The sequence below is a fragment of the Taudactylus pleione genome, unplaced genomic scaffold (assembly GCF_031769625.1).
Source record: "Taudactylus pleione unplaced genomic scaffold, aTauple2 ptg000086l, whole genome shotgun sequence".
NCBI lineage: Eukaryota > Metazoa > Chordata > Amphibia > Anura > Myobatrachidae > Taudactylus > Taudactylus pleione.
This window is the reverse complement of record NW_028284488.1, coordinates 3,985,808-4,008,112: the sequence shown is the minus strand read 5'-3', so window position 1 is coordinate 4,008,112 and position 22,305 is coordinate 3,985,808. Positions and strand designations below refer to the sequence as shown.

At 46.0% G+C, this 22,305-nt stretch overlaps 1 pseudogene; it reads right to left on the bottom strand.

Annotated features, from left to right (window-relative positions):
• Positions 1–8,992: 8,992 nt before the first annotated feature.
• LOC148529118 (uncharacterized) lies at positions 8,993–13,406 on the bottom strand (annotated as a pseudogene).
• Between the last annotated feature and the right edge of the window lie 8,899 nt (positions 13,407–22,305).

Genomic DNA, 22,305 nt, shown 5'->3' with positions numbered 1-22,305 from the left:
GTGCTATTACATTGAAAGACGTTTACAAAGCAAAATAAATGTCAGTGTGTGTGTGTGTGTGGTCAGTGTATGGTGCAAGGTCCATTCAGAAAGGACCATATCAGCCTGTAGGAATTTGACAGAATGCGTAAAGCTTTGAATGAAGGCAATTCGTATTATGCTGGGAAGGTTGATGACTTAACGGAGCAATTAGCTGATGAGAGAAATGTTCATGAACAAGCTGAAAAGAAATTACGGAGTGAATTGTCCACTTTGAAAATGGCATTTGAGCAGCAACAAATAAAAAAAAATGTGAAGCTCTTAAAGAGACAGACCTCAAATTGGCAGTTATGTCTGAACGCCTTGAGGAAGCTGAACTTTTCAAGTGTGTTACAAAGTATGAGAAAGATGTGCTGCTAGGACAGAGTGGTGTATTGCAGCAAGATATTGTTGAATTGCAGCAAATGTATGTTGTACTTCAGCAGGAAGTGGAAGAATCGAAAGAAGGTGTCCAGAAATATCAGAGTGATGCAGAGCACGCACAAGTGAAAGTGGCGGATCTGGCTCTGGTGTTAGAAGGAAAAGACTCTTTAATTGTGTCCACACAAGTAAAACTTAAAGATTGTGAATTGGAGAAAAGTTCTCTGGCTGAAGAGTTCTGTGAAGTAAAAGAGAAGTATTGCCAGATGCTGCAGACTCGCGCTCAGTGGGAAACTGACCGTGAAGGTAAAGAGATGGAGATGGTCCGTCTTAAAGTCAGCTGTAAAGAGCAAGTACAAACTCTCCAATCCATTTTGACAGCAGCTAGAGCAGTTACAGAATGTCTGACGGAAAGAAATGGATTCCTAGAGGAAAGTCTGCATAAAGTCACAAAGCAAAATGAATCTTTGGAGAGAGAGCTTAACCTTGCCCATGGCAGGGCTTGGGACTTGCAAGTACAGAGTGAGAACCTTGAGAAGTGTCTGCTAAGGACACAGGACCAGTTGCAAAGACTCCAAGTGGAGAGGAATAACAAAGAAATCGAAATGCAATATGAATTAAAAGTTGCAGAGTCTGAAATAAATGTAAAAAAGTTGAGACTTGCTGAACATGACGTTGTGGAGCGCAATCTACTGCAAGCTGAGAGCAAGTTGGAAAGCGCCATGGTGAAAATTGCCCAGCTGGAAGAGCAGCTGTCTATGGCTCAGGAAAAGTTCCACATGGTAGTGGGAAAATCAGAAGAGGAAAATAAGTTAAATAACATTCTGAACTTGGATTCTGGAACCAAAATGACGTCCGATGTCTTTGCTGAACCCAGTGTGGCAGAAGTACATAACCACAGGCAGCAATTGGTTCAAGTTGATCCTGGAAAGGCTGGCACACAGAGTGATGTGCTACCGCTGCAGAGTGTCTTGTGTGATGAGCAGCGGACAAACAGTGAATTGCGGGAACTAAGCAAGATGTTCCAGAATGATGTCTTTCAGCAGCAATGTGATCATAGAGATGTCCTCATTAACGATACCAGTGTACAAGAATGGACAGAAGCAGGGCTGCCATCAGAAATCCTGGGGCCCGGTACTGGCAAAATAGGCTGGGCCCCCCTCTCCCCCGGGATGGATGGAGCAGAGTTCACGGGGGGGGGGGGGCATCAATTGGTACGTAAACCAGTTCAACAACTGCTGTAAAACTCACACACACACACATCATATATATATATATATATATATATAAATATATATAGAGAGAGAGAGAGAGAGAGAAATCAACATTGATTCTAATATATATATATATATATATATATCTATATCAGACCCACATAATAATACACTAAAAAGGCCGGATCCACATACAAAGCCAGAAGGAAGGCCAAGTGTAGAAGTGTACGGCACAGGGCAGGGAAGGGCTAGCCGGACAAGGGAAAGGAACAAGGCATGGACTAGGGGGGACAAGAAAGGCTGGCTGAACTAGGGGGGAGGCACAGAGTAGAGAAGGCTGACTGGACTCGGGGGGGAAAACTGGGCAGGGAAGGCTGGCTGTACTGGGGAGGTGGACAGGGAAGGCTGGCTGTACTGGGGGGGTGGACAGGGAAGGCTGGCTGCACTGGGGAGGTGGACAGGGAAGGCTGGCTGTACTGGGGGGGTGGACAGGGAAGGCTGGCTGTACTGGGGGGTGGACAGGGAAGGCTGGCTGAACTATGGGGGGAGGTACAGGGCAGAGAAGGCTGTAATAGGCTACGGCCGCTCCTGATTGGCTGCCGTTCCGCGATTTCAGGCTGGCTTGCGGCCACCCTGCTTGTATATTCCTCCCTGCTGTCACTGCTGCAGCGGTGCTGCTACCCACCGGGCCCCCCTCTCTCTCCCCTTCCTCCGGGCCCGGGACTCGAGGCCCAGCAGTCCCCCCCTGATGACGGCCCTGGACAGAAGTATCGGAGTTGGGAAAGTCCCTAAAGGTCCGTCTTGGGAAAGTGGATGAGATTCCTTGCAGTGACTTTCAGCTTACAGTAATAACTGAAGGTGTGAAGTCCTCCCAAAGGGACACAGGTCCAGGTGGCAAAACAGTGTCTGAAATTGGCGATAAAGAAATAACGTATACAGGTGGTGATCGCATAACCTGTGAGGCAAAGGTACAAGATGTACAAAAGTTTACAGATATGTTGATGGCTTCCAAAGATGAGACTCTGATGTCACTATGTGATCACAGTGATGTGAATGTGCCCAAGTCATATCTTGTTGCAGTGGAAAACAGGACCTTACAGGCAGTTAATGGTAACAGTCTTATGAAGAGTAATTCTCATATATGTGAAGTAATGCCGTCATGCAACCAGAATAAAACTTGCAATACAGCTGAATTTATCTGTGAGGAAGTGAAGTGGTCTCAAACTACAAAGCTTGAAGCAAAACGTCCAGCTAAAGTGAATTGGAAAATAAAGACGTTCATTATATTTTCAAGGCTCAAAAATCAGGAGCACAAGAAAATCCAAGAGATCTATGCCTTAATGAAGTGGCAGATAGCCATCAAAGCCGTGAAAACATAAATTATATGGATCAGTGGAGTCAATATTCAAGTATCCTATGTGGACACGGGAGTCCAGGATCTGAGGGTGACAGTGCCAGTACGTTGTCTGTTGACACAAAGCCAAGGTCCAGAATCTGTGATGCTGATGACTCTCAAGATACTGATAGCTCCTCTTCTTTCAAAGGGCCATCAGCGAAGTATGCCAGTAGCCAATATAGGGCTTCAAGGCTGCAGGTTAAAGATGGGTCAAGTAAAAGTTGGCCAAAAGATGTGCTTTTTAATGGCTTTAAGTGGCAAGAGTAAAGATGAAGAATGTAACTTTGGGAAAATTAACTTCAAGTACTTGATGCCTGACGTGGTACCCAAGGGTGAGCCTTAAGTACTGCACAAAGAAAGCAAGTACCATCGTTGGTACCATAAAGTGAGGATAAAAGTGAGGAGGAAAATTAACTCCGGCACTTGGAGTATGCGACCCCCAGAAATTACCAGAGTCTGGGTGACCGTGGAGACAGTGGATTTCCCTCGTGAGGAGAGTGAAGAGGGACATCGTCATGTGAATGCCTCGTCCCATGTAGCTGAACCCAGGGGTTTCAAGCTGGGGAGGGGGATATGTGGCAGTGTCACCAGAGGTGGCACTGGTGAGCAGCAGATTCTGTGTGGGGCAGGGGAGATCCGCCCACACAGACTAGAAAAGGATTCTGGGAAGTTGTGTAAGGGCTGCCCAGTTGATTCAGTCCAGGGAGGACTGAGGCAGAACAGTCAGACAGAGCTCATTGTGCCAGGAAGCCATTGGGGGCCAGGAGACCTGAGCCTAGACCTGTGAGGTACAGGGAAGGCTATCAAACTCTGTGACTGAGTTATGATACCTGCAAGAAGCAGGCCAGACTGTGAGGCTGTGGCAGCCAGCCAACCAGAGACCAGGCCGGAGCCTGTGTTGACCTGCAGGAAGCAGGGCTAAGCTGACTTTGGGACTTTTGTTTGCAGACTAGCTGCTCCCAAAAAGAGAAGGTTGAAGAAGTGAGCTAGTTCCCTAAACAAGGGCTAGGTTTTTTATTGTTTTCTGTTTGTTTCTTGATTTCACATGCTGGGAGTAAAGCATCACCTTGTTTATTTCATCTGAAAGCTGTGTGTGGACCCTCATTAAGCACCTAAACACTGCATCCATTTACCCCCTGCCGTGCTAATTAACCCCAAGGCATCACAAAAAAAATAATTATATATATATATATATTATATATATATATATATTTATTTAGTATCTATATCTATATAAATCACAAATGATGACCTTCCTTTCCCGGGGCCTCATGAACTTCTGATTGTCCTGAATGTAAAGATAAGACAGGAGATAGCGCTGGCCAGCACTTCCCAACAGACAGCACTTTTATTTAGATTTCATTCTAATGGGGCAATATATTTATTAATTAATTAAAAAAACATAATTAGTGACACTACTTTTTAAGGGAGTAATCCTACTTTTTTATTTAGAGTGACAACCAAATAATATTTATTTTATAAGAAGTGTTCAGGGGAAGATGTGAAGAGTAGGCCCCAGTAGGCAGTGGGCACATGGCAGGGGGAACAACCACAGCAGGAATTACAATCAAGAAGTCAAACTATACTGGGAGAGGTGCCACCATTATGTGTATGCCAGGGGTCCCACACACCATGAAACTGAGCCACTGTGTCATGCAACCCCGCCCCCCCTAAAAGTAAAGTCTGGATCCGCCACTGTGTGTTAGGCCCCCAGATCATAACTCCTGGTGTTAGCATTCACTGTAATTACCTCCATAATTTCCCTTTGAATTCCCCTGGAATCCGACAATGCACTCTCACCCTAACAAACCCTTTCTTTCTCCTTTTCCAATCATTCCACACTTTCCATTTTATGATTAATCTTATGTCATTTATAAACATCTATGTCCATCGGGATTTTACAGATATTGGCCATATTCAATTAGAGGCGAAAAGCCTCTAATTGAATCATACCTGCCGACTTTCTGGCTGCTCCTTCCGGGAGGGAGCAGCCAGATCGGCAGGACAGGGGGGGCGTTGCCGAGACAAGGGGGAGTGGCCGGTCAGGTGACATCACTTGTGAGCGTGGTGGGGGCGGAGTCACTCAATCGCGTCAGTTTGGCCCCGCCCCCGCTACACAATGCCGATAAAATAGGCATTGTAAAGCAGGGGGCGGGGCCAAAATGACACGAATCGCGTCACCGGCCCCCCCCGCTGCGGGGGCTGCAGGGGTTATAGCGGGGAGGATAGGAAGGGTGAGCGGCAGCCGGGAGAATTGCCTGCCTTCCCGGGAGGTCAGGAGCGGCACCCGATTTTCGGGAGGGTAGGCTAGTATGAATTGAATACGTTCGGTATGCCGGGCATCGGGGTTTCAGCGTGGGACTAATGATAGGCGTCGGTATTTAGATGCCTATCTTTAGTTCCATGTCAGGCTTTCAGTGTCGGGATTCTGGCGGTCGGCATTCTGGCTGCCGGCATCCTGACTGCATTCCCTTTGTATATTGTACTACTTATTGTACTGGCTTAATGTTTTAGTATGAGAAAATTAAAATAAAAGTGGCAACAAGAAAAGGTAAGAATTCGGAACCCACAGAAAATTTAAAAACTGGTCAGCAGAGGGAAATCAAACCCATCAAAGATAACAAATCAGACAGGGGGAGGATTAGGAGGAGTCCTCCAATGACAATCTAGAGATTTGAGGATATTCTGTCCCAATACTGAGATTTAGAAGGTGGGGTTGTGTGACAGAAACCAAAGTGTGGGCTTGATTTGGATATGTACAGAATGGCAATATTTACGCAGTTCAGCGATTATTGGCAGACTGGACGTGCATCCAGTGGCGGTTCTAGGGGCGGGCTAACAGGGCAGTTGCCCGGAGCACCGGCCCCTAGAGGGCGCCACTGAGTCCCCAGAAGGAAAAAAATAATACCATAAGAAAACAAAAAAACAGCGCCGGGCCCCCCCTCGCGCCAGCCGGCGCAGGGAGGCTCCATTTGCCGGGCGCCCATTGATATTTGTTATCAGTGGGCACCCGGCTCCCTCCCTGCAGCGGCAGCTAAAGCTCACTCCCAAGCTCCGGGTCCCACAGAGAGCACTATGGGAGGGACGTCATGACGTCTCTCCCATAGATCCGTGGAGCTGGAGCTCACTCCTGAGCTCCGGCTCCAGCAGAGAGCACTATGGGAGGGATGTCATGACATCTCTACCATAGATCCGTGGAGCTACAGCTCACTCCTGAGCTCCGGCTCCCGCAGAGAGCACTATGGGAGGGACGTCAAGAGGCCATGACGTCTCTCCGATAGATCCGTGGTGGAGCCGTGGTCGGACCGGACGGCAGCGGATGCAGGAGCGGGGCCTAAGGTAAGTATTGTGTTTGTATTTTAATTGTATTTTTTTTTCAGAAGGGAGGCATGGGGGCATGGCTGTAAGGGTGCATGGCTATAGGGGGGCATTACTACTGGGGGCATGGCTATAGGATTGATTACTACTGGGGGCATGGCTATAGGGGGGCATTACTACTGGGGGCATGGCTATAGGATTGATTACTACTGGGGCATGGCTATAGGGGGGCATGGCTATGGGGGGGCATTACTATTGGGGGCATGTCTATAGGGGGGATTACTAATGGGGGCATGACTATAGGGCATTACTACTGGGGGCACAACTATAAAGGGGCATTACTAATGGGGCATTAATATAAGGGGCATTACTACGTGAGGTACTACTAATGGAGGCACTACTAATAGGACATTACTATAGTGGGCATTACTACTGGAGACACTACTATAGGGGGCACTACTAATGGGGGCATTACAGCTGTGGGCACTACTATAGGGGCATTACTACTTTGGGCACTACTATAGGGGGCATTACTAATTTGGGCATACTAATGTGGCCACTACTATAGGGGGCATTACTACTGTGGGCAAAACTATTGGGGGCATTACCAATGGGGACACTACTATAAGGGACTTTACCAATGGGGGCATTAACACTGTGGGCACTACTGAGGGCACTGCATGGGGGGCACCACTACCAGGGCCATTGTGTAAGGGCCACCACTGCTGTGAGCATTCTATAAGGGGCACCTCTACTGTGGGCATTGTATTAGGGGCACTACTACTGTGGGCCTTGTGTATAAGGGGCACTAATTTGGGCATTGTGTAAAAGGGGCACTACTGTGTGTCATAACATGAATAAGGGACTAATGTGTGGCGTAATTTGAATTGGGGATATTGTATTATAAAGGAAATTACTGTGTGTGGCACAATGTATTATACAGGGCATTACTGTATGTGGCATAATGTATTATACAGGGCATTACTGCATGTGGCATAATGTGTTATAAAGGCCATTACTGAGTGTGGCATAATGTGTTATAAAGGGCATTACTGCGTGTGGCATAATGTGTTATACAGGGCATTACTGTATGTGGCATAATGTGTTATACAGGGCATTATTGTATGTGGTATAATGTGTTTATAAAGGGCATTACTGTGTAAGACATACTGTGTAAGGCGCATTACTGCGCATGGCAATTATTCGCCACTAGGGGAGAGCTTGGGGGAGCCCAGCACCTTCATAAGTGCTGGGCACGCCCCACAGTGTGATGAATTGGGGATGTTCAACAAGGACAAGCCCCCTTTCCGGAAGCGCGTGCGCAGGAACGCCATGTAAAAAATAATTTTTTTAGTTTTTTTAGTTTATTTTTTTTTGGGGGGGGGGGGGGGCGCAACTGTGAACTTTCGCCCTGAGCTCCACAATGTCTAGAACCGGCCCTGCGTGCATCACAGTTGCACTGCGCACGTGCCAAGCTACCTTAGCGATGCCGCTCGCAATGAGGGTTTATTTGCAAAGTGATTGACGTTCAGGAAGTGGTGGCACAAACGCAGGTGTATCTCGACCATTTACTTTGCGTGTCTCAGTCTGCAACTGCAATTCCGTATGCGGATAAAGTGGTTCCAAAGTCTCAATTCAGGCGCCCCTTCTGCACAACCATAGGGCTACTCAGATGGCTGATTTTCGAATGATCTGCAACGGCGGCTGTGTATGTGTACCCAGTTGCTTGGATTTGTAATGGCCCCGATGGGCATCTCAATACATTTCTTGGTGTCTACGACATTTGCATATCACAGCAGCTGCGATTGCATTAGTGTACATGTCTGAATCAGGCTCTGTATGTATAGTATGTACAGCCATGGCCAAAAGTTATGAGAATGACACAAGTATTGGTTTTCACACAGTCTGCTGCTTCAGTGTTTATGATGGCAATTTGCATATACTCCAGAATGTCAAGAAGAGTGTCAGGGACCTGCAACAAATACCCCTGATGTGGGGGTATATCACGGCGTTTGTATCACGGCGCTCTGCTATAGAAAGAGCGCCGTGATACAAATACCTTGCTTATATACTGCCACCACCGATGGAAAACGGCCACCGGTCCCTTATCTAACCAACAATTGCGCAGGCTGGGCAACCAGATTCCCACGCAGTTAACACTAGTTTGCAGGAATCTATGACCTGCAAACTGGATTTGTTCTAGGGAATAGGATTGCCACCTAGCAACAGCATGTGGGTTAGGCAGCAAGCCTCCCGAAAAACGCTGAGGCAGAGGAAAGTGAAAGAATTTTAACTTCCTCTGCCTGTGAATAACGCGGCGCGCGCGCCCGCAGGTCACGTGCACGCCCGCGGTCACGTGGGCGTGCGCCTGAGCCCGCGAATTTAGTTTTTTTCGGAATCTCGCTGATGACAATTCAGTCCACAGATTATAATGGTGTGGGAGAAGGTAAACCGGGTACCTTATGCCTTTGTTTGACCTTTTGACCTTTGTTTGAAAGGGAAAATAAAAAGGATGAAACCGTAAATGCTTCACAACAAGAACGATTTTTATTGAACTGTAACTGATGATTTCCTAGAAGGAAAAATGGTTTGAACAGTGGATTCTGGACTGGACGGGGAACAGCTGTTCCAAATTTAGGCAGGAAATCATGTCCGGAGTACCGGCTTACTTCGGTTCTTTATTGGTTGTTGCTTGAGGCTTCTTTGGGTCCCTTGCTGCGCCTTAAGGATGAGAAAGGTAAGGTTAATCAAAGTCAAGTGAGAGTCTCCAGAGGAAACAACAGACCTAGCAAAGGAGAGTAAGAAAAAAATTGGGAGGGTAGGGTGGGAGCTGTTGCTAGATGGCAATCCTATTCCCTAGTACAAATCCAGTGTGCAGGTCATAGATTCCTGCAAACTAGTGTTTTGTTCTTCGGTAGGCTTGCCACCTAGCAACAGCATGTGGGTAGACTACCACATACCTGGTGGTTGCTCTGAGAAACTCGATCTTTTGTAGATCAGTTGGTCTCCAAGGTACGGGCCGAAGCTCACCTTGCTGCTAGCATGATTGAGTGTAGGGGCATTCCTTTAGCTGCTGCTCTTGTTGCGGCAGCTCCCGTTAAGGAATGACTTTTGAAGTGGGTCAGTGTCTATCCCAGCTTCCCTCATGGATGTCACAATCCATCCTCTAATAGTAGAGGATCTTGCTGGGCGAAATGGTTTCCTGCAAGTGATTAATAGCTGTGTGATATTATCCCTTATTGGTGCTGTGAGGGCCAAGTAAGATGATAAGCATGAAACCACGCACAGGTTAGGTTCTGAAGTGTCATGTATCAAATCGAATTCTACTATTGGGCTATTGAACGAAAACGTTTTTGTATGACCTTTAAGAATGATATGGTACCCTGTAGGAGTCCGTGATAACCATGGGTCTGAGATATGTATAAGGGTTAATTCGGCCCCTCTGGCTGCTATCGCTAAAGCGAGCAAGGATGCCAACTTGTGGGATAACAGGGTAATGTTGTTCTCTGTCTCCCAAGAGGCTAGGGCAGAGAGGAACGGTTCGATATCCCACATAAGGGAGTACTTAGGTTGTATGGACCTGGAGAGGCAGATACCCCTTAACAGACGTAGGTAAAGTTTATTATCTGTTAGGTTTGGGATCATGATGACTAAGGCAGAACCATATGAATTTATGGTGGCCGATGCTAGGCCTAATCGGTATTTAGAGGCTAAAAAGTCTAAGGCTAAATGTAGTAGAGAGGATTGGTTAGAAAAAGACCCTTGGGACGGCCAGTGGTCAAATTCATTAATTATTGCTGCATACCTGGCTCTAGTTCGGGGTCTTAAGGATGCATTGATTAGGGCTCTTGTGGGGGATGCTAGGGCTGGATCTGTTAGCAACCTAGTAATATTGCCATCCACATGCACTGGGGAAGTGGTTCCAGAATGTCTGGGGTTCCCTGGAAACAGTCCTTGGATAACCCCAGGGGAATCTTGGGTCCAATGCGTAATTGGCTGATCAGGGGGAATCATACCCTGGATGGCCATACTGGATATACTACCACAATACTGGGTACTCGCTGCTCCCTGATTTTCTGTAGGACTTTCAAGAGGGCAGGGGGTGGGAAGGCATAGGGGTGAGACAGGTCTGTCCAAGGGAAGGACATCGCATCCATTCTCCATACCCCTTTTGTCCATATTCTGGATACGAAACATGGAACTTGAGCATTTGTGGGGCTGGTGAAGAGGTCTATTTCTAGGTTCCCGAATGTTTGGATTATTTTTAGGAAGACCTGGTTTGTCAATGCTGCGGATCCCAGGGAGATTCTTTCTCGGGATAGTGAGTCTGCAATTTCGTTGAGCTCTCCTGGGATGTAGGTTGCCAGTAAAATTATGTCCCTTTGGACTGCCCAATCCAAGATCTCTAATGCTTCTTTGCATAGGGACAGTGATTTGGTACCCCCCATTCTGTTTGTGTATGACACCGCGGTCGTATTGTCCAGGCATAGCTGGATGCAGACCCTTCTCATGTGCTCAGAAACTAGGGCTTTTGGAGCAAGTTTTGCTGCGCGTAATTCTAGTACGTTTATGAAGAGACTGGATTCTTGGGGAGACCAGGTGCCCCTGACTGCTTTCTCTTGAGAGAAACCTCCCCAACCTTTTAGTGATGCGTCTGTCGTGATCGTCATAAGGGGTGTTGGGTCGAAGAGTGGGCAAGGAGAAGGTACAGGGAGACTGTTCCACTTCGACAGTTGTTTCTACTCTTCTGGAGAGGAAAATGGTGTCCGTCCAGGAATAGTGGGCGTGAAGTAGAGATCTTAGGTGCGTTTGTAGCTCTCTGCATGACAAGGGCACATGTCTGAAACCAGGGGATATAGCAATCATTTTTCCAATAATCCTTGCTAAAGAGCGGAGGGATAATCTGCGCTTCTGGGAAGTTCTTTTTATGTACTCTTTCGTATCTAGCCATTTTTCAAGAGGGACTGCCAGGGAGAAAGAATGGGTATCTAGATCGAAACCGAGGAATGTTATGTTCCGGGTCGGAGTTAACACTGACTTTTGAGTGTTTATTATGAATCCCAGGTCTGTTAGTAGGGAAAGGGCCAAGTCTTTGTGTCTTAGTAGGGTGTCGTGGTCTAAGTGTACTAGTAGTATGTCGTCTAGGTAAATGATACATTGAATGGTTTGCTGACGCAAGTGGGACACTACGGCTTTCATGAGCCTTGTAAAGGTGTAAGGAGTGGAAGAGAGGCCAAACACCATAACTGTCCATTGGAATAAGGTGTCTCTCCAAAAAAATATGAGGAGACGCCTGTGATTCGGATGAACTGATATGGAATGGAAAGCTTCTTTCAGGTCTATCTTTACGCAGAAGCAGTCTTTTGTGAGGAGGTAAGGAATGTCTGGAATACCTTCCATGCGAAAGTGTGTTGTTTCAAATATTGATTTAAAGCTTTGACATTTAATACCGGTCTTATAGAACCATCTTGCTTTATTATGGGAAATAAGTGGCTTATCCAGCCTTTTGCCGTCTGATCTGCCAATTCTATTTTTCCCTGTTGGAGGGCTGGAGTCAGTACCTCGTCTAACTGAGGACTGCAATTCCTTGGACAAGGAATATGACCCGCTTGGTGTGGAAAACGAATTAGAGGGAGGTTTAACAAATTAGAGGGAGGTTTAACCCTGAACGGATTGTTTTCAGCACTTGTCTGTGGTAATCTTCTGCCACTCTAGATATGATTGTTTGAGAGTTATGTGTCGAGAAGTGGGTGAACTTACCGTAGTTACGGCCTCTCTTGGCATTGTTTCAAGTGTACGATCCTCTTGGGGCATCATTGGATCGTGCACGAAGCCTCCTCTCTGGGCTCTCCTCTTGGAAGTCTCAGGTCGAACCTGTGGCTCGCGAAGTCCGATCCCCTTGAAGAAAGGGCCTCTTGAAGGGCTCATTTACTTTTTTGAGGTCTGAGAAGGACTTCCTTGCCTTATGTCTTATTTTAACCTCCTCTATAAACTGAGGGCCAAAGAGGTCTGCGTCAGTAAGGTTAGGGAATTCAAATGATTTAGGCGCTAGGTCTGCGAGTCCTGCTCCAGTAACACCATCTGGACCTGCGGGTGTTGGTGATGTAGTTAAACGTTTGGCCTATTATGAGCTTGGACGCCACTAGAGATTCCAGAGAGACGCTGGATTCCCCTTCTCTCTCTGCTTTATCTAATACAAACAGCAGTGGGCCAGCTGCGTCGGCTATCTTATATTGAATTTTTCTCATGGTGCGGTCTGTGGAATCATTGTGCCTCTTTTTTCCCACTATGGAGGCTAGGGCAGGGTCAATATTGGGAGCGAACAGTGCCGGTACGTCTGGTAGATCTGTGTAGGATCGTAACACCAACTCATCTTCTTTGACAAGTGTCGCTCTAAATGCCAACTGGGCAAATTTTTGGACCTCAGAGTAACTTTTTAAGGCCCAGTGTGTGGAGTATAATTTAGTGGGCGATGTTTTTCCCGCTAAAGCAACCCTGGCCATCTGAATCTCGCTATATTCACCACGTTTGGATGAGGCGGAGGTTCTGGTAATTTCCTCTGATTCCCAGTCTACCGAGAAGTGGCCACGGTCCCTATGGGAAGAGTGCAACTGTCAGGTGACCCCACATGCTGAGAGCGGGTACCTTTGTGGTGTCGGCTATGGGCAGAGGTAACTTGCCAGCTACGGGGAGGGGTGATGTGCTTGCTCCGAGCACTATGCTGTTGTCTGCTACAGACAATTCCAGGGAATTGGGGAATGACACCTGAACAGGTCCCCATGGGGCTAAACTTATCTTTTATTTTTACCTGTTTTCTTATGGATTGGTGACTTCCCTGAACAGGAAGGTGACTTGTCACAGTGCTGAGGAGATTTTTCTTCTTCAGAGTTAGAAGAATCAGAAGTGTCAAAACTGCTGACAGGAAAAGGTTTTTTCTTTTTAATATGAATATCCTCTGAAGAGGATGAAGTAGAGGGGGAAGCTCTTGCCCTTTTGAGGGCTCTTTTCCCCTTATAACTGCCAGCCACGGAGGACGTTTGTAGTGAGTCTGTGACAGAGACAGATAGTGTGTCCTCCATGTCAGCGCTGACAGAAAAAAAATCTAAATTCACGGCTCAGGCGCGCGCCCACGTGACCACGGGCGTGCACGTGACATGAGCGTGCACGGGACCCGCAGGCACGTGCGCCGCGTTATTTGCAGGCAGAGGAAGTGAAAATTCTTTCACTTTCCTCTGCCTCAGCATTTTTCGGGAGGCTTGCTGCCTAACCCACATGCTGTTGCTAGGTGGCAAGCCCCCCGAAGAACAAAATATATGCCTCCTGCTTCTAGCAATTAGCACAGTCATTACATTATCTCCCCCCAATTGCACAGACTCGGCAGCCCAGATGACCACACAGTCCACTGAGACCGCCCCTCTGCTTCCCGTACTTACAGTAACAATAGATGTAGCGTCACCCTAGCGGACTAATAATCTCTTCAAAGACTAGGTTTCAGAGCATATATGAAATAAACTAATAAAGAATACTTTATTTACAAAAAGGAGTACAGTGATTAAAAAGAATGTTAGAAAGAAAATAATGGTTACAGCAATTTAAAATAAACAGGAGGACTTACAAATTAAAGCTCTGCTAATTTGCCCCAGAAGGAACTGTAGAAATGCAGGTTAAACTTCAATGCGACATTGATTCCTCAGTTTGAAACCAGAACTTCAAATCTTTTTATCAGCAGAGCATCACACCTAAAGGTGTCCAAACATCAGTGACTGATTGTCGAGATCCGGCAATGCGATGGGAAATGCCGGCATTTCCGGGTGGAAACGCCGACCGCCCACCATCGATGTTCAGCGATCCGTCGCAGGATCGCTGAATTTTAACATGTCCCCTATTAGACAATCACGATAATTTTTTGATCGTGATAGTCAAATCGTGAAAATCCAACATGTTGGATTTCTGCGGTTACAGCATCGCGACAATCCATTGCAAATGTATGGGGCCCATTAGATGATGTCATCCCAGTTGTCTCTCATTGGTGGATTAAGATAATTGTGGGCCAAGAACCTCCCAGCTAACTTCTAAATCCCTTTAAATTTAAAACTGAATAATCCTTAATAACTTCCCCTGTGGAAGGACTACCTAAAATATGGGTTGTTCCTTACTTGTCCTTATTTTAGCTATTATATGAGTGTAGATATCATGTGTTTGGGATTGTGCATTCTTGAGATCTCATATCTTTGAAACTGTACATCTCAGTGATTTGTGACTCACACCCAACCTGGATGTTGATTCCAGTTATGTGTATATGATTTTCCAAGCTTCCAGCTATCATTGATACATCAGTTTTGTCTCAAAAACCAATCAACCCACAGTGTTTGCTTCCTATAGCTGCAAACACAAAGGGCTGAGCAATCTACATGTCCTGGTGACAACATTACCATAATTGAATGAACACACAGATGGGCTCTTAGTTCCGTGACTTAACCAAAAGGCCTTTGCAGGAACATACAGAGCTAGGTTCCATTTACATGTCAAATTGTTAGCTTGGCATCTTTACTGCTTGTTATCCTTTCATTAACCTGTAACAGGACTTCGGACACATGACCTAATAAGGGCAGTCAGCTTTCCTGCCCTCACACTTTCCTCACAGTTAGAAATCCAGTTATTCTATGGCTTTTAATTATGAACCTATTACATGAAAACTATAATTCACACTATGTGCCATATTGCTATATTCTTCACAAAGAGTGCACAGATTAATTGCAAAGTCCCTCTTCGCCATGACAATGAACTTCAGGCCTGATTCAGGCCCTGCTCGCAAGCGCTATGCGCGAGCGAGTGTATCGATGTTAGGCCACTGCGCATGCCGGAGCCGGCTCCGACATGCGCATGCGCGAGACCCGGCTTGCGACGGGCGCTCCCTTGCTCCGGGTCTTGCACCAAAAGGGGACGGCTGTCGATTTTGATCGACAGCTCGCACCGTTTTGGAGGCGTGGCGTGGGGGTGGCTTCATAAACAGAGGCATTCCCATGCGAACGCCTGCCGTTTGTGGGTGGCCCCACTAACATCACCAGTGATGTTAGTGAGAGAGTTTCCGGCTCTATTAGAGCCAGAAGCTCTCTGGGGCTTGTGGCCACGAGACCCTACCACAAGGGTCTCGCCGCAAGCCCAATGGTCGCGATAGTCTTGACCATTGCGACCATCATCCTGACCGCTCGCGATAGCTGTGGGTGGTCAACACCAGCTATGCGAGCGGCCGGGAGGCCGCTCCAAACCCCCCCCCCCAAAAAAAAACGCCCTGATTCAGAGCGTCCGGCTCTGAATCAGGGCCTTAATCTCCCAAAAACATTTCCACTGCATTTCAGTCCTGCCACAAAAGGACCAGCTGACATCATGTCAGTGATTCTCTCGTTAATACAGGTGTTGATGAGGACAAGGCTGGAGATCACTCTGTCATGCTGATTAAGTTAGAACAGCAGACTGGAAGCTTTGGTGGAGCTTGAAATCATTGTTCTTCCTCTGTTAACCATGGTTACCTGCAAGGAAACACGTGCAGTAATCATTGCTTTGCACAAAAAGGACTTCACAGGCAAGGATATTGCTGCTAGTAAAATTGCACCTAAATCAAACATTTATCGGATCATCAAGAACTTCAAGGAGAGAGGTTCAATAGTTGTGAAGAAAGTTTCAGGGTGCCCAAGAATGTCCAGCAAGCACCAGCACCGTCTCCTAAAGTTGATTCAGCTGCGGGATCGGGGCATCACCAGTGCAGAGCTTGCTCAGGAATGGCAGCAGGCAGGTGTGAGTGCATCTTCACACACAGTGGGGTGAAGACTTTTGAAGGATGGCCTGGTGTCAAGAAGGATAGCTAAAAAAAGCCACTTCTCTCCAGGAAATACATCAGGGACAGACTGATATTCAGCAAAAAGTACAGGGATTGGACTGCTGAGGACTGGGGTGAAGTTATTTTCTCTGATGAATCCCCTTTCACATTGTTTGGGGCATCTGGAAAATATGCTTGTCTGGAGAAGGACAGGTGAGTGCTACCATCAGTCCTGTGTCATTCCAACAGTAAAGCATCCTGGCACCATTCATGTGTGGGGTTGCTTCTCAGCCAAGGGAGTGGGCTCACTCACAATTTTGCCTAAGAACACAGCCATGAATTAAGAATGGTACCAAAACATCCTCCAAGAGCAACTTCTCCATCCAAGAACAGTTTGGTGATGAACAATGCCATTTCCAGCATGATGGAACACCTTGCCATAAGGCAAAAGTGATAACTAAGTGGCTCGGGGAACAAAACATCGAAATTTTGGGTCCATGGCCAGGAAACTCCCCAGACCATAATCCCATTGAGAACTTGTGGTCAATCCTCAAGAGGCGTGTGGACAAACAAAAACCCACAAATTCTGACAACTCCAAGCATTGATTAGGCAAGAATGGGTGGCCATCAGTCAGTATGTGGCCCAGAAGTTGATTAAGAACATGCCAGGACGAATATTGACTCTTTGCATAAACTTAATGTAATTGTCAATAAAAGCCTTTGACACTCATGAAATGCTTGTACTTTTACTTCAGTATACCATAGTAACATCTGATAAAAAGGTCTAAAAACACTGAAACAGCAAACTTTGTGAAAACCAATGCTTGTGTCATTCTCAAAACTTTTGGCCATTGCTGTACAGTAAACCAGTATATGTAGTGTGAGAATCAACCATGTTTGAAAGAAATCCCTAAATAAAAGACATGATAATGGCTGCTCTTTCTCCTTTTGGAGGGCATGTAAAAATGCAACAATATAGAAGGTAATCTGTATAGTATAGATGTGCGCCGACCCCCATGTTTTGGTTTTGGATCTGGTTCACTTATGTGTTTAGGTTTTACAGAACCACCCTCATTGTGTTTAGGTTTTGCATCTGTATTTTTTTTTTTTAAATGATAAAACAGCTAAAATCATAATTTAGGCCTGTAAATTTCCAGTAAATTTTGACCGCCTTACAGCTCACAATATTGTTTTCATTCAGCTAAGGCCAAAAGGTTGCACAGAGTTAGCTGGCTGACTGACCTAAGTGACAGCAGTGGGCGTTACAAACACCGTGACAGTTCAACTTCAACAGACAGGATGGAAGTGTCAAACACTATATAGAAAGTTGAATGAAGAATGTTTTCACTCTTCAAAAACAAGATCAGAGGCCCGAGGGAGGTGTAGTATATGTATGTAGTGAAAGGCAGGGAAAGAGAAGGAAGGAAGGAAGTTTGAATTTAGCATTGGGGATGTTCTGTTTTGCATAGACAAACATTTTTATTGGTTATTATTGATCTAATCCAGTGGTTCTCAAACTCAGTCCTCAGGACCCAACACAGGTCACGTTTTCCAGTTCACCTAGCAGGTGCACAGGTGTATTTATTACATACTGACACATTTTAAAGAAGATCCACAGGTGGAGCTGATTTCACTTCTGAGACCTGGAAAACATGCACTGTTTGGGATCCTGAGAAAAGAATTTGAGAATCTGTGCTCAAATCTATTACTAATTTGCAATATATATTTTAAACAAAGAAAGAATCCAACTTTAAAAGCCTAAGGGTGGGTACACACCTAAACGACCAGCAATCGTGCCGATGTTCATGGCGATTTGCCTTCACCCTGGACATCGCAAGATTTTTTGTGTTTCTTTTGTTTTTGTATCCTTGTAGATATTTTTTTCTGACAGTTGGAAAACAAGAACATTTATTTGGAACAAGAGAAAGAGGGTAATATTAAGCCCGGTGCACAATATACTATTGTATAAGTATTATTATCCCTTCAGTGGAGTGCAAAATTCTGTTTGTTTTATATAATATCTATCCTACGCCTCATTTCCTCCTTCAGTTTCTCGAGATGCTTTCCCAAAAGTTTAATTAGTGGAATCACCTAACTCAAGCTAGCAGAGTCTGAACTCACTTCACAGGTGTCTACTTCGAATGGCTTCAGCACTTTGCACAACACAAATAGTATTCTCCATTGTGCTGGGCTAAGATACATTCCCCCTAATCTCCCTATGTCATAACTTCTTGTATAGGTTTGGATGGCTTGTTGCTAATCCTCCATTCGCTGAAGCATATAAAAAGGGTGGAATTCCACTTTGTTACTACCTCTTGCTTCAGTTGGTGGCATGGCAAATTTAACTTTTCTTGCAGCCGCTGCAATCTTCTACATGCAGTTGTTGAGTGGCGAAAAAGTCTCAACATTTTTCGGCCCACAGACAGCATCTCCTGCACGCCACTGTAATTTCTTAAAAATTCTGCCTAAGTTGATTGTGTGAGCAAAACATGAGATGTGTTTTCGAGTTCACCCAGCTGTAGTGTTCTCACAATATTTGTGGAGTTATCAGAAAAGACAAATCCTAAGTAGAGTCCAAGCTCCATTTTTCTAAGGCATCCCTTAATGTTTCTAACAGACAACGGTATGTCTCTTAGTGAAGTTAATTTAATAACTTAAGCAGAATTTTTAGATTTTGACAAAATCACAAATTACTTTTGTGGGCACCAGCGTGCGCTGTGCACCACAAAATGCTGCCTAGTATTAGGAGGAGCTCTGGGCTTCAATGTAAACTAGGCACGCAGTAACAAAAACCACCAGTGTGCACCAAGGGCTAATGCTGCCCTATATGGTGCTCTGGGCTTCAATGTAGGCACTAGACACAGGAGTAACAAAAAAAATAGAAATACCAGGGTGACTGGGCACCAAGGGTTACTGCCCCTGTGCTGCCCTTAGGAGCTCTGGGCTGTGCACCAATATAATGTTTTTATAGCTGATTCTTTACTGATTATTATTTAAATTTCTAGCTGCCCTGGTAGTGCTCTCCTTTTGGCGGTCCTGTGTGAAATGGGAGCTGGATCACCGTGGGAGGGACTTATATTAAATCCAAAATCCGAGAGATCAGACACCGGGACGAGGACGTTTTGCCTTGTTTTAGAATCAGAGTCTGGCGGGAAAACCCAAACCGGGGCTCGGATCCCAGAAGTTTGGGTGGGCTCTAGTTAAAAAGCAGAGAACACAAAACTCTTGGGGACATGGCTCAGCTCAGTAGCCATTGAAGCATTTGCTTGGAACTCAGACCCAGTCTCAAGGCTGTGTTCGCACGCAGGCGTCCGCAAAGTATGCAAATCCCGCGATCACTAGCAGGACATTAGCACACCCACTATGTTTTGCAGTGTGAACACGGTATGAAATTAGACACCCTCTAGCCTGACACAAGACGCCCACATTCCCTTAGTAACATACGTCATCTCCAGGAAGTGTATTAAACAATCTGTAACATCAGCTGACATCGGACCCATACGCACCACTTGTGATTGGCCATACCCTACCGCGAGTGCTGCTGTGTTTAATAAAGCCATGTGACGTGTATGCCCCTGAAATGGCGTTCCAATGCACAGATACGCCTGCGTTCGCACCACCACTTCCCTGTTACCAACGGCCACCCTGTCACCACCCACAAACGGCACGTCCTGTCATGCTTGTGGAGCATCTGTGTACTGGCTGCGAATGCTTCCCTATCGCAGTGCATCTTGTACGCATGCACAGATTGCAAACATCAACAGGCTGCGTGCGAACGCAGCCTTGCGACTGGGTCTGAATCGGGCCCTCTGTGCCTAAAACACATCAAACCAGTGCAATCCACAATTTACCCACTTACCGCAAATCATCTCAAGCAGGGTCTGCCTCTTTCCAATTTCTAGACCATAATTGTTGCATGGGAGTTGCTGTACATACCAAATCCTACCTTGCCACCAATGTAACCAGAGTTGATCAGTATCCGCACCTTCCCAGGAGTTAAACTGTAAGCCCATTTATTGGGAGCCCTCTACAACCTGTCTTGACCACACCTAGAAAGTACTCACCACAAAATGTGAAGGGTGCATATGCATAGACCTGGGAGAACCTCCTAACAAAGGGCCTATCTACAGATACCAAACCTTTAGGCTTCCAACTAATACTGTGGCTCCCCAAATAGTACCTGATTGCAGATCGCATACACATCTACATTAAGCGTAATTTCTAATGTGCCCAGGAGACAGCGGCAAAGTCACCATTAAATTCCCTTTATCACCACCCGTCCCGTCAGCAAGTGGCTATTTACTTCTTTTACTCCAGAAGCAAAGTCAGGGAAACTTACCTTAGCTCAACAACAATTCCAACAACCCTCCAATTACTGAAGAGAACTTTTCCAGTTTTATACTTTGCATTTGTTGGTTAGCAAATGCATAATTTATTATATTTTCTACTGCCAGAAATTTCTATCAATACCACAAGAGGGCAGTAAAGTCTCATTGGCATCCTGTTGTAGAGATTTCTGGATTTTTATCACAGATAGTAACAATTTGCTCCCAATCTCCTGATATGCTCTTACAGGCTCCATAAATGTACACCTCATCCCTAACCAGAGAATTGTGACTGGAGGTACAGATGTGTCCTCATACATCTAGCTTCAATAAGCCATACAGCGCCACACAGACACCTTCTCTACTTCGTAACACTAGGAGGGGAAAGTCAAGAAAGTAGCCAACAAACAGGAAGCTGGGCAAACAAAAGGCACCATCACTCTGCTAATCACCCATTCCTCATCAACTCTCCAACTCCCTTATGGCTTCCCAGATAGAATTTCAGAAACCCAATGACTATAGACGTATAGCTTTTTACTAGTCTATGATTGACATTACTCTTTTTGCAAAAGGCTGTTACCTGTATTTTATGGTCACCTGACTGAGATGGGTTATTGAGGACATATACTGCAATACGGTATGTCTCTGAATCAGGCCCTATCTGCAGTCGTATGTACACACTATACAATGTGCATCACATCGTACATCTGATGTGCAGCACATCAAATGTCCCATTACATTTGAAACGAGGAGTGTAAACGGTAGATTGGGTGTACACACTATACGATGGTTGTGCAGACTGGTCGAAACTACCAGCAGCGGCTCCTACCCTCTTAGATGAGGGGGGCTGCTGACGCTGAAAACAAGAGGGATGGAGGGTGCAATTACTCACCCACTGCTCCTGTCCTGGCCGGGTCCCGGCGCCTGTACAATCGATTTGTCAGGTGCCGGGACCGGCGCATGCCACAGGCATCCAAAGGGCTGCACCGTCTGCGGCCCTGCGAGCCGGTTAGGGCTTGTGGAAAGGCAGAGTAGCGGCTTCCTCCTGGAAGCCGCTATCTGCTAATACCAGCTCGGACTGACAGTCCCAGTTGGAGGAGACACTTCCCCCTGAGACTGCTTGTATATGTGCCTGGCAGGTAGAGCTTCCAATAGGAAGCCACTGCCAGTCACACAGTGTAGTCACGGACTGCACTGACTACACTGAGGTGGTGGATTTTACTTGGGGGACTGCAGCCTCTAGGCAAAGTCCACCACTGGAAACTACCCAGACTGCATGATATATCGTATAGTCTGTACCCACCTTTATAGTCAATCAGCTTCTATTAGACACATACAGACTCTGATAATCTTATTTATAAAGCATTCATAATCGCACATGCCTTACTGTGCAATCTGCTGCAAAAAATAATGCTAGTTATTCAGAGGATGGAGGAGTGCTTGACTTAAGCTTTGTACACACTATACAATGTGTAGAATATACCATTCCGATCAGTGTCCTATAGCGTGCTTCCAGCTTTACAGATGCACTTGTACACAGGACAAGAGTGACAGGGTTGAGAATAGGAGGGTATTTTGCCTGGAATTTTTATAAATATAGACATTTGGTGGAATGTAAGCACAGAAGCGCAACCATTGAAATGAGCTACTAGGGAAAGTGAGGAGTGGTATGCTCTTATTTTCTATTATAAGAAACCGGTAGCAAGGACGCAAAAAATTTCACCTTTAGATATTACGGTCGCCCATTCCTTTCTCGGCGATGTAGTTATAATCCCGACGTGCGGCATCCCGGCTGAAGAAATCCCGGCGCCGGAATGCCACTACCCGGCTAGAAGA